At 40.9% G+C, this 12,700-nt stretch overlaps 1 long non-coding RNA gene across 2 annotated transcripts in view; it reads left to right on the top strand.

Annotated features, from left to right (window-relative positions):
- LOC112136907 overlaps positions 1 to 12,700 on the top strand; it is a 47,331-nt gene that overhangs the window by 10,193 nt on the left and 24,438 nt on the right. For both annotated transcript variants that reach the window (XR_002917446.2, XR_002917447.2), the window contains one exon: positions 1,120 to 1,174. This is a non-coding gene — a long non-coding RNA (uncharacterized LOC112136907). The remainder of the gene's footprint in view (positions 1 to 1,119; positions 1,175 to 12,700) is intronic.

A 12,700-nucleotide genomic window follows, 5' to 3' on the forward strand; every position in this document is an offset into this window, starting at 1 on the left:
CCCGTTAAACTATTTCATCTGCCCTGCTCTGCTGGAAGTAATTATATTGATAATCCATGTTAATGTTTTATAGTTGCCTGTAGTTTTGTTGTTTCCTTTTAGATGGTGCAGCAAAAATAAACTGATTTGTGTTTAGGTGCAGAAAGTTGTTTTGGATTCACGTTGTGTTGAAAGATTAGTAGTTTTTCTCACACTCACGTGTGTTTTTGAGTCAGACATTGTCCAATCATTAAACACAGCAAACACGATTTTTCAACTTTTTCCCTGATAGACATGCAGTTGGCACTAAAATAGGAACAAACACAGGTTGTAAAGACGTTTTTGTCCAGATTCCATGCTCTTTCTTCCTTATATGAGGTCGTTTACCAAAACCCCTCACGCATCTGATCCGGCTCCTCTGTCACGTCTTAGAACCCTTTTTGGCCCACGGGTCTAAAGGTTTGCCCACACCTGCTCTAACCCGTACAGGACCAAAAGGAAAACAATTGTGTGTGAATGAGACTGGTTTTGTTTTGGAATAATAGATTAGATTAGATTTATTGTTGTCGCTGTCACAAGTACGACATTTCAAATGCTCTCCAGCCAGTTCATCGTTCAGTCTTTTTCTAAAACAATCAAAATAGGATTTATACCTAGAGTTTAAGAATAAAGTAAAATAAGTAATACAATATGTAATCATTTGAACAGTCATTCCTCATAACATAGTCATGAACTGTGAGCAACTACAGAAAATGTGTAAAAATATCTACATTCATACTCTAAAAACAAACAAAAACACTTTTAAACCGTCGTATTATATTGTTGGTAATGATTGAAGGGCTTGTTTGAAAATGCCTCCTATAGTCAAAGGGTTTCCTGAATGTCGGTGAAGTAAATCCCTTTAAAGTTCTTTTGACTCTGTAGTTTTTAATTTATTAATCTACATTTTTCCCCATTTTTCTTGAAAATGCTGATTTAAAATATGTCTATCACTTCAACCTTCAAAAATAAAACACAAAGTATTTGACAGAAGGTTTAGGTATTTAGTCTGTAATAAATACACTTAAATTGAAACGAGGGACATATCACTGTTTCCTCACAGATGGACTCACTCTAAAAATGACCTTCTGTGTTTTGCAGTCGTCCGTGTTGCTGCTGTTTGGAGAGAGCAGTGAGGTTCTGTCAGGGGTTGCAGGTGAGATACGACACGCTACGCTAATGATGTCCAATCTGAACGGGTGTTAGCAGGCAGACCTGGTCCTCCTTCAGGGCCTTGACTCTGTCTGGTTTGTGGTTTTGTGATGAGTGTTGATTCAAACATGTTTGTGTGAATGTTTCAGAGCATTCACACTACAGTCATTCTCCTGCTTCTTTCTGTGTTTTTTGGCAAGTAAACACTCAAGACTTTCAGTGATTTCAATAATCTTGGTATCAAAACGTTCAGCTACTGCTTGTACTTTTGACATTCAAAAACTAGTTTTTGAAATATTTAGCAAAATGTGCCCTATAGGAAATGTAGAAGAAAGTCCTAAAATTTTCAATTTTTAAGTAGATTAGCAACAAGTCTTTAAATATATTCATGGGCTATGTTTTAATCTTTTATAGTAAATTTAAAAAAGGGCATTGAGCTGTTATACTAGTAATATGTTAGCTCACTTGGGTAACTTGGATGAGGTTTTTTTAAATGGTATTTTAGAGCTTAATTAATATTTCAGCAACATGTTAATGTTTTTGACTAATTTAGTTTACTGAGGAATTTTAGGCTATTTTGGAGTTTAGCTGGTATTTAAGCAACGAGCTAGCTTGTCTAGCTAATTTGGCTTCTAAGGTTTTTGAGGCTACTTTGGAGTTTAACTTATATTTAAGCAACACTAAATATTTTTACAAAATTGGCATGTATTGGGGATTTTTAAATGAATTTTGTAGAAATTTTGTACAACTTCAGCATTCTTTCATAGTTCTTCAATGAAATCTTCCAGCCTTTTAGCAAATGTAACATGTTGCAAAAAGCTTTCACATTTTCAGCAAATCCCTTCAGCAGTTAAAGTAAATTGTGTCACCATTTTCAGGCAAAGCTTCAGCATCTTCAGCAACTATTTTCAGTAAAGAGCATTCACACTAGCATTATCACAGGAAATGCATTTTTTCTAGTTTTAAATAGATTTCCTCAGTTCTCGTTGCCTCTCATGTCTTCGTTTTTACACCTCTGATCTAATGCCCCTCATCAGTGGAAGGTGTAGGGAGGCTGAAACCAGCCTGTTTTGCTCAATGTCCTCTCAGCTTCTGTCAGATTGAAATGACACAAAGAGAGAACCCTCTCAATCCTCTGACCGCTGCAGCAGACCGTGAAAAGGCCCAGAGCCCTGCTCAGTTCATGTGTGAGGAACTTCCTGTGGACAACAAAGTGGAGGGAGAAATGGATGAGGCGGGAACAGGGGAGGAGATCCAGCTGGACCACGGAGGTGGACACACCTAAGAAGGGATTTTCTTATTTCCCTCCAGGGTTACATGAGCATTCTGTGACATCGGCCAAGTTCTGGATCCGCCTGCCCCCTCCTGCCCCCAAACCAGGCAAGAGAAGAGAGATCAGAGGAAACGTCACAGCCCGTGGCTGTATCCTCTGCTGTAGTTTCGACCACCTCTACAACCTGCTTTGCTCTGCCACAGCTCAATGAAGGTTGCCGGTTTACTTAGTCAATATTATATTTCAAACCAGATAAATCAATGCAAACAAGCTTTGGCTGGATGCATGCTTTGGAAGTGGAGGCGGAGCTCCGGGCCACATTTCACTGAGAAATGCATCAATTTGAAAGTGACAGTCTTCACATCTTCACTCACAGAGTTCATGAGTAGGTTTGCATTTGTTTAACATAGTCAATGATGAACAAAAGTCTTTGACTTACTGTAACTTTTCATCCATGAACACCATCATTGCAACACTTAAAATATTTGGGTGGTAAACATTCCTATTTTTATAATTACCCCTCAAAATACCCTAAAAACAACAAATACCTCTTATTACAACAACTAAACGTAGCCTTGGGTGCAGTTAAAACAAGCAGTCAACATGCAGCAATCTGGATCTTAGCTGCTCCTATTACATGAATTTCCATCAGTTTTTGTGCTGATCGCACTTAAAACATGTGTCATCAACCAAAATAGAACCTGATATAATAAAATCTGCTCTAATGAAAGGTTGATATCTTCAATAGAACCTCAAATATTGAAGGATTTTTCAAATTTGTATTTAGATTTACGAACGAATTAAGACAGGAAATAAAAAAATAAAGTTCAGCAGGACATTTATAAAGTAAATATTCTACAAGTTTCTGTTGAAATCGATAAGGTTACCTTTGATTATGTGAAATTGTGTTGAACAGCGATCAGCTGTCAACTTTGAAGTTCTAAACCTGAACACTGTTAGTCATTGTTCACATTTTCAGCCCTGTCACCATTTTGTCTGACGTCACGGTGAAAAGGGTCTGTTGCTGCATTCGGGTGCACTGGTAATTTCTAACATTTGCACAGACTGATCTCAGTCGACGCAAACACTCACTTTTTGCTCCATGTCCTTGTTACTCTTTGAAACGACAGAACAACAAAAGTGATCTGTAGGAACACACAAAAAGGCTAAACATTTTCAATAAACATGTCTTTTCTATGCATGACATTCTTGAAACTCCACTGTGTTCAGATGATGAAAATGTGGATGGTCTATAAAAATTACATTTAAACAGGTTTTTTTTCTCAAGAATTGTTCACCTGTAATGCATTGTGGTCTATATTCGCTAATCTAGTGAGTATCGATGCGCGCAAGTTTTTCACAGAGACTTCTGGGAAATTTCTCGTGCACTCGATTTTGAATGGTAGATTCAGACCGCAACACAAAAAGAGGAACGCACCATATAGTGAGTGGAGAAGGAATTTGGACACAGTGTAGGTCTACATTTCTGTAATGTTCTGACATAAGACTACATCTTCAATTATTATTAGTCCTTTGTTTTTGCGAGACAATAATCCTCACCTGAAACTAAATAAATACATTGTTTCGTTAGGAAATATATAAATTATTTTACCATGAAATCGTTTGGCTGGTAGAGTCCAGATTTGATTGGTAGACTTGAATGTTACCGGAGTGGGTGGTAACATCCATTTACCGGTCGGTGTTAGCCAACTTTTGGTTAGTAACCATTAAAGTTCATTTAGAGCCCTGCTGTCAGAGAAGTTCCACCACTTACAGTTTATTTAAGACCGTCAAACACTAATACAAAAAGTTTAAAGTAATTTGTTCATCAGCATCATCAGAATGAAAAGAGCACTAGGAATGATTTTATAATAGAAAAGTTCATGTCTGGAGTGGAACTTTAAAATTATTGTTTTTTACCTTTTACAAATGTGTTAGAATTTGATGCCGTTTTAGAATTAGTCAAATAAGAAAAGATTTTGATGGGAATAAAAATGATCTATAATCATTACCAGCAAGAAAGTAGCAGAAAAGTGGATCGTATAGTAAAACCAGATGAAACGTGTGAATCTCAAAGTTCTTTGGTATTTCAGGCCAATGAGATCGTTCAGTTTGTGCATCCCTGTCTAGAAAGGAAAGTCGTGTACTCTCCATTCTCTTTTTCCTCAAAGAGATGAGTAATGTCTGCTCATGTGGAGTACTTACTGTAGCATGTTTCTGTGTTAATGCTCTCACTACAAACCTGCCTGCACTGAGACTGAGAACAGCAGAGCATCTCATGACTTTTATCCCACTCCCTTCTCCTGTCACCATACTCTCTTCAGTCCACTGATCAGCCGTCACAATTGTCTCACAATGATTCACCTTTCCATGAAAATGTGGTTACAGGTTAGGGGGAAAAGACAGGAAGAGTCCAAACAGAAATGATGAATTCCAGATGAAGCGTCCTAACAAATGTTCAGTAGATAAACCAGGAGCCTGCAGTCTGTTTGCTGCTGCTGGGACTGATGAAAGTCATCCAGACCTGAGGAGTCTGATGATGGCACAATCATTACAGCAATAAAACAAATGATGAAGGCTCTGTTCTGGACGTCTCCTCACATCCACATTTATTGTGAAGATTTCAGGATTTTGTGAACACACACAAATGTTTACACTGAGGTACAGTAGAAAACAACTACACTGGTTTCCTTCACTTTCTGTCAAAGCTTTCAAATTTACATTTTCTTTTTTTTATTTTCAATATTATTTTTTCACATTTTCAGTAATTCCTTCAAGTTTCCAATATGTATTTTTGAGTTTGAGACTGCTTTCATATCTACTTTTTAAATTTACAATTCCTATTTGTGATATTTTCAGTCTTGTTTTTCGTAGACTTTAAGCTGGTCCTGATTTGACCCCGTACACGTCGTCCTTCTTCTGCCACTCTGAACTTCTTCTTGAACTTGGGGAGCCGCCGTGGCTCCTCCTGGTCCCGACTGACCTCGGTCCTTCAGGCAGACAAACGTCTGTGTCCTAATGGAGCAGAGAGACGTGCAGAGGGAGGGGCCCGCTGTCTATCTGCCCTCAGCACCCACACACAATGCAGGAGGGCATCTGGCGGTGGGGGGGTAATAGTGGTGGGGGTGCAGGGCTGGACTGGGGGCTTTCAGAGTGTTCTACACAGCCCCCCTCCATGGAATATGATTATATGTTAATGACACTTTAGACAGAATTAGCTTTTACTGTGGGGACTCTGGAGGGGAGGGGGGGGGGTATAGTGCAAACAAAAAATGCTTTTAGGACATTTATAAAAGTCTATTTTAATCTTAAATCTGTGGAACTGCTGTGTGTTTATGTAAGTAAGTAAACTGATGATTTTTAGGAAGCAAAACCCCAAACAGACTGCAGACGTCTGACCGCGGCCCCCGCCTGCATCTCTCTGAAAGCTGTCGCTCGTGTGTGCGTGTGCATACATAAACCACATGAATGTGCATATGCATTGTGGGAGACGACGGGCTCCGAGCATGTATTGGAGATGTGACTTGACCCTGGCAGACTAAAGCAGGTCTCTGCTCGGACTGGGCGTGGGAAAAAGGGGAGACCTCTTTTCACAGCTGCTCCGTCCGTTGCATTGAACCAATAGAGGCCCCCACCATCGCTCCAGCACCCCCAATCTGCCTGTGCTGCTCACCCCCCTTCCCTTCCCATTCACGCCGCTGCTTGTTGCCTTTCAGTGGACCCCTGTAGCCCCCCTCGGTTAGTCACCCTTTGCACGCCTCAATCTTAGCCACCACCGGTCTTTAAGGCCGTCACCATTCAGCCAGCATGCATTAAGATGCCAAAGACCTTTGTGCTTGAAGAAGGGAAGTAAAGGAATAACAGAGGGAAAAAGGAATTCATTTCTGGGATCCACACAGCAGCATATCTGGAGAATGTAACCACAACAGATCTCCATTTCTTCTCCTGCGTTTATTCAACCGTCGAAGGTGCCCTTTATGGTTCAAACCCAAATACTCCTCTTTTTCACTGGGTGGCTTGGTGCAGAGGTAGAGAGGTTGACCTCTGATCGCTGGTTCCAAGTGTCCTTGAGCTAAACCCTGAACCCACATTGCTCCTGCTGGTTACAGGATGGTGCCGGTGTTCAGCAGTGGAGCCTTCAGTGTGTGAATGTGACTGTAAAGCCCTTTGGACCTTAAAGCAAGGCAGTTGAGCGCAATAGGAGTATTCATGATTTACCAACTACAATCCACTGAACCTGGGTCCAATCAGAATTCTTCCCTTCATTCAGCCCTCCAAACGGAGAGTTATGAAAAATAGTGTCTCATTTTGGACGTCACTTTTGTTTGATGACATTACATACAGCCTCGGCCCTGGGCTAGGTGAAGAGTGACAGCTGAACAGAGGAGATGACCTGAACACCAGACACTTAAATGCCCTGAGGTTGATTAACTAAATGAAAACAGCTGTAGATGATTAACCTGAACATGGTGAGACCAGAACACGACAGAACCTAAGCTCAGAATCCTGACAGATACACACATTTATGATTACAGGCCAGCACGTGTCCCTCAGCATTGTGTCCCCAGCCTCCTGTCAGGGAGCATAATGTAAGACATCATTTCATTTAAAGTTCAGGAAGAGCAGAGCCAGCTGCTTCTGCACTCAGATGCAGAAGACCACACAGGTCCAGCACCGACATCTGACAGCAGGAAGACCCGGTTCAAATCCCAGCTGTCTTCTCTGTGTGCAGAGTTTGCATGTTGTTTTCATGCATGTGTTTATCTGGCCAATTCCACATCCAAAATCTTCTTCAGTGATTGCTGTAAATATTCCCTCAGGACTGACTGTGCGTTTGTGTGGTCCATCATAGCAACAGCAGTCTGGAGGTGAGGCACATCCTGGACGGCTCTCAGGTCCACTGCAGGGCCAAGGCTGGACTCACACACTGTCCGGGGGGTTCCCCCTTCAATCCGTAGGAGCTGGGATAGGCTCCAGCAGCCCCAGTGACCTTGCACAGGATAAACTGGGGATAGAAAATGAGTGGAGAGCCCAGGCAATGGAAAATGAAACTGATTTCACACGCACAATTGTGTAAAAATGTTAACCCTTTAACCGCCTCTTCAGTCAAATGATTGAGCACACGTTTTAAAAAAATGTATATTATGTCAGCCAAAGCAATCAGGAATAAAAACCATTAAAAGTTATTAAAGAATAAAAAGGTCCAAAAAACTTCATGCTCTGCTATACCAGGGGGGTCAAACTCAATCACACAAGGGGCCAAAATCCAAAACACACCTTAGGTCGCGGGCAGAACAGGATAAACATTTATTGAAGACTCTAAAACTACATTTTTAAAGCTTGAAAACCGTAACTTCGTTACAAAATTTTGAACTAGATATTGAATTTAGGCGCTGAAGATGCTAGTGCTAATAGCTGAAGTTGCTGAATTTAAAAACGCTCAAACTGATTGCTGAAAACGCTGAAGCTTATAGACAGCTAAATATTAGCTAAATCCCAAATTAACCGAAGAACAAACAAAAAAACAAACAAAAAACTTAGGTTAGCCAAAATAGATAGCATGTAGCTGAAAAAAAGCTAAACTCCAAAACAGGCAAAAAAAAACTTTTAAAAGCCTAAATTAGCCAAAGCAGCTAGTATGTAAATAATAGCCTAAATTACAAAACAGCCTAAAAAAACTAAAAAAAAATTAGCCAAAACAGCTAGCATGTAGCTGAAATATTAGCTAAACTCCAAAATAGTCTAAACAATTTTAGTAAATACCAAAATAGTCCATAAAGTTAGCAGAATGATAATTTTTAAAACTTTAAAACTGTAACTTTTTAACATAATTATGAATAATAAAAAATCAGGAATATTATTCCAGAATAAACAACTTAAACCTCAAATAACTTTCTACATTTTACTCTATAAAAATATATTTTGTCAAAATTATACAAGTTATAAATAAGCGCTAGTTAACATCGAACCATTAATAACAATAAAATGAAACGATCTGGAGGACCAGACTTTGACACACGTGTAGTAGAATGTCAGGAGCAGTTCTACTATTCTGTCCACAAACTGGAGAAACTCTCTGGTGAAAACATAAGAAAGAAAGTTGAGTCAAATGCACACCACTGTTTCACCCGGTGGGGTGAAGACATGAGAAGGAACTGGAGAGGACTGCCTCTCCTTTGGTACGGTGTCATGATGAAATGGGGAGTGATCTGAATGGGTTTCCCTGGGGTGGGGCACTGGGGTGAATGTAAGAAGAGGTGGGTTTGGGTTTGAGGGGAAACAGAACCACTGAGCTCCGTCTGTGAGGCAGAGACGGTGGACCAGGTCTTCTGGGTACATGATCAGTGTCAGCCTTTCCTCACTGAACAAGCAGCCGCGGCGTGTGTGAAATCACTCATCTTTCAGCTCCTCCTTTTCTACAGGACTGATCAGAACATGTAAAAACGTTTTCATTGAGTTGTTTGCTGATTCCATATAATTTTCATTCTTGAGTGATGTACTGGGCATCTTTCTGCTTCCTATGCAGCACAGACATCATCCCCCAATCACACCCACCACCAAGATGCACAGAGCTGCATGTTGGCCACTCGTGTTTTAACTGAACCTAAGGCTAAAAGTAGTTGTTGTATTAAGAGGTATTTGTTGTTTTTCTGGGGTATTTTAAGGGGGAATTGTAAAAAAATTAATGTTTACCAAGTGGCACAGTGAATATTTTAAGTGCCGCTATGAAGACACGTATTCAATCAATCAATCAATCAATCAATCAATCAATCAATCAATATACGTTATTAATCCCCTTTCAAAATAAGATCAGCCAAGACAAAAGTTTAGCTCTGGCCGTACGCATTTATATATTTTTGAAACGATTTTTCTCCTCGTTTCCCTTTATTATCCTGCAGGATCAGACACGGTTATGATCAACAGCAAAGTGGAGCTACATCAGAAAATAACACAACAGTTTTTAGTTTTTCTTTATTGTCAGACACGTTGAAATTGTCTGACTTTATCTCTGTTTTTAGTGATTTTTGAACACAGAAATGTAATCAACTTTAACTTTAAAGATCTTCTGCAGATCTACGTCTCATCAAGCTAGCGTTAGCATTAGCATCAATTAGAAGAGTCAAATCTGAATGACCTTCATAATCAAACCAGCAGCATTCAATGAAGTTCCTGTGACCTTCATCTAACTATGACCGGGTTGTAGAGAGAAATAATCCACGACGGGTTTAATATCATCCAGAGGATTTTGGGAAGCAGCTGTGGATCATTCTGCAGGAGGAATACTGACGTCTGATCGAAGAGGGAAAACAATACAATCCGGTATCTAGAAAATTCCTGTTACAATTGGTTAGCTTACCTTTCATTATTTACATAAAATTACTTTAAGCAGCGTTTAAACCGAATATATAACCAAAGGACACGCTGCACATTAACCGTTTGTGTGACGTCACGTGAAAATGGTTTATTCCATGCAGCCCCTGAATGCACCACCTGCTGCGGCGAATAAGAAGATTAAATCAGCAAATTCAGTTATAAAGTCAGAATTAAATGTTTGAACCGACTCTGCGATGGATGTTTGTGGTAGTCAATGGGGAGGGAAGGCAGACACTTTAAAGTCATTGCTGTGAGCTTGAGTTCCCTGTAATTGAGGATGAACAATACCTCACCCGCCAAATTAAAGTTTTACCTCCATTTGGTGGGTATTAATTTGCAGGCCTGTCTGAAAGTATTCAAAATAGTTTCCTATTAAAAGTCAGAACAGGGATTTAAACTTCTGCTCTGATTGGTCCTTGCTGTGAGCAGCCCTGGACACGCTTCCTTCTATTTGTGTCTGACTGAGTGGGCCGCGCTGGCTGCCACTGCTCGCTCTGCATGTGTGAATATCAGTGCAGAGCGAGGTCTCACAGAGAGCATCCTCCTCTGGTGGAGCGGCCTGAGGGGAGTTCTTTCATGAAGTCGAATAACATCCAGTCGACTCTTCCCTTTTTTGTAAGAGTTCTTTAACCTTGGTAAATGAAGTGGAGGAGGGATGGAGGAGAAAGTTGTGAGCAGTTGCAGGATGAAGTTCTGAGATAGCGGGAGAGACACCAACTCCCCATCCGGCTGGCCCTCAGGATCAATAATGTTGGGAGAGGCGCTGAGCACTCCTGTCGGGCAGCTTCACCATGGGGTACGGAGGACATGGACATGGAAGGAGGGAGAGTGCTGGGAGAGTATCTTCATGTCCTTCCTGTCACGCACTGTTTTAGTGAGAAAGAAGAAGTCCTGATAACTGGACCCCAACAATCCTACGCTTAAGTAACACAATCATCAACTGGGTTTGTCATGAAATGTCAAGACGTGGCTGTGCTCTGTGACAGGCTGGTGATCTATCCAGGGGGTACCCCGCCTTCACCCAACAGTAACTGGGACAGTTTCCAGGAACCTACGGCCCCCGCGGGTCAAGAAAATGGATAGAAGATCTTGACCAAAATCCTCGCATTGAGCCGCCATCTTGAATGTTTATTCCCCGACTATTTGATCTTGTCACTGAAAACGTCACATGCCCAAAACTGGGTCCCTGATTGGTTGACGCACCGCGTCAAGCTCGCCGCTGAAACCGCGCTGCAGGAGATCGTGTCCCTACATTGACTTAACATTGAGACTAGGCGCCTTCGCCACGCCTGCTGCATTCGGTGTGTGAGTCACCGTTTCTATGGCAACCACTCTCACCAATCACGAGTGACATTTTTGGAAATCCACACCCCTACCACTTGAAAGACATTAAATCTGTCAATCAAACTTTTTGAAGGTTGGACCTGAGACCTCCTACTTTTTTTGAGGCGTCTGATTGGTCAGTTTATAACTTTAAGAACTTGAGCTACATTTAAAATGTGAAAAAAATGAGGATTATTAAGAAGATGTCAATAAAAAAGTGTCAGAGCAAGAATGGTTATTCTGACAAATAGAATGAATATAAACCTTTAGCTTCTTGGTGCCAGCAGGTACTCAGTGTTTGTAGGGGGAGGGGCCACTCAATCCACTTCTCATATATATATATATATATATATAACGAATTTCCCCCCGTGGGATTAATAAAGTATATTGATTGACTGATATACAGTCAATGGTCCAGGGTAAATCATGGGCAGATGTGGAGGAGAGTGTCTGGTAGGCTGTAACATTCCACAGTCTGGGGTACCACAGGTTTAGAGTCCAGTCACTGCCTTCCCTGACATTCACTGTCCTGAATTTAACCCCTTAACACCTGAGGCGTCACCAGTGACGTTAAAACACAAAATCTTTAACATAGTGTAACTTTTCAACCGTTGAAAAGTTGCAGTAAATCAAGGAACATAAACATTGGAGCTCTGGTGTTAAAGGGTTAAAGAGTAGACTTCTCTGTCCTCCTCTTTTTAATCCTGCACCTTCATTTTGTCAATTTTCTGGTTCATAATGAAGTTAGGGATCTTTCTAATTGTAGTAAACATCCATCCTCCCATTGGCCATAAGACAGCACATTCTCAACCACCTCTGAGTCCCTTCATGAACCTGGACCTGCCAGCTGGTGAAGGCAACATCAGAACCTCTTCCTCTTAAGACGTCTCAGAGTAAATTAATCCATGTTAACAGAATTATTAGATTACAGGCTCTTAAACGCTACCTACAGTTTTGGTGTGCTTCAGATTTTTCCTCTGGTCGGCTAATGCTGAACACACGTTTGTGTTCCAGTTTGTTGATTCTACAATGCAAACGCACACACCCTGTGCACTAAGACCACCAAGGCCCGCCTGCTCCAGGCCACAGCACTCCAAGTACTGTACCTTACAGTACGGCATCTTCATCTTCTCTCTTTATCACACAGAGACACGCACAGGGAATGAGGAGGGAAGGTTGCCATGGGAACAGCTGGCCAGAGTTTACCAGAGGGGCAACAAACAAAGTAGTGTTCATGAGAAGAGCTTTCTCTGTGCAGAAGGAGCAGTGGTGCTCTAAGTGAGAGTGTGCAAACGGGTGCTACGGACGTCAGGGATGCAGATCTGAATACATTACTGTGACAACAGATCAACTTTTTTTACATGTGCTGCTCAACGTGAACGCAGATGTTTAGTATGAAGTGATTTGGTGCCACTATGTTGATTGCAGAAGTTACAGTTTTGAGACCAACATTTTCTAAATTGCAAACAAAATATAAAATGTTGAGAATAAAACTTAATCATTTGCAAATGAAAATGCATAGTATATGCTTTCAAAAACTTTTATTTTTTTGCTTTCAAG

Source organism: Oryzias melastigma, linkage group LG4 (genome assembly GCF_002922805.2).
Source record: "Oryzias melastigma strain HK-1 linkage group LG4, ASM292280v2, whole genome shotgun sequence".
NCBI lineage: Eukaryota > Metazoa > Chordata > Actinopteri > Beloniformes > Adrianichthyidae > Oryzias > Oryzias melastigma.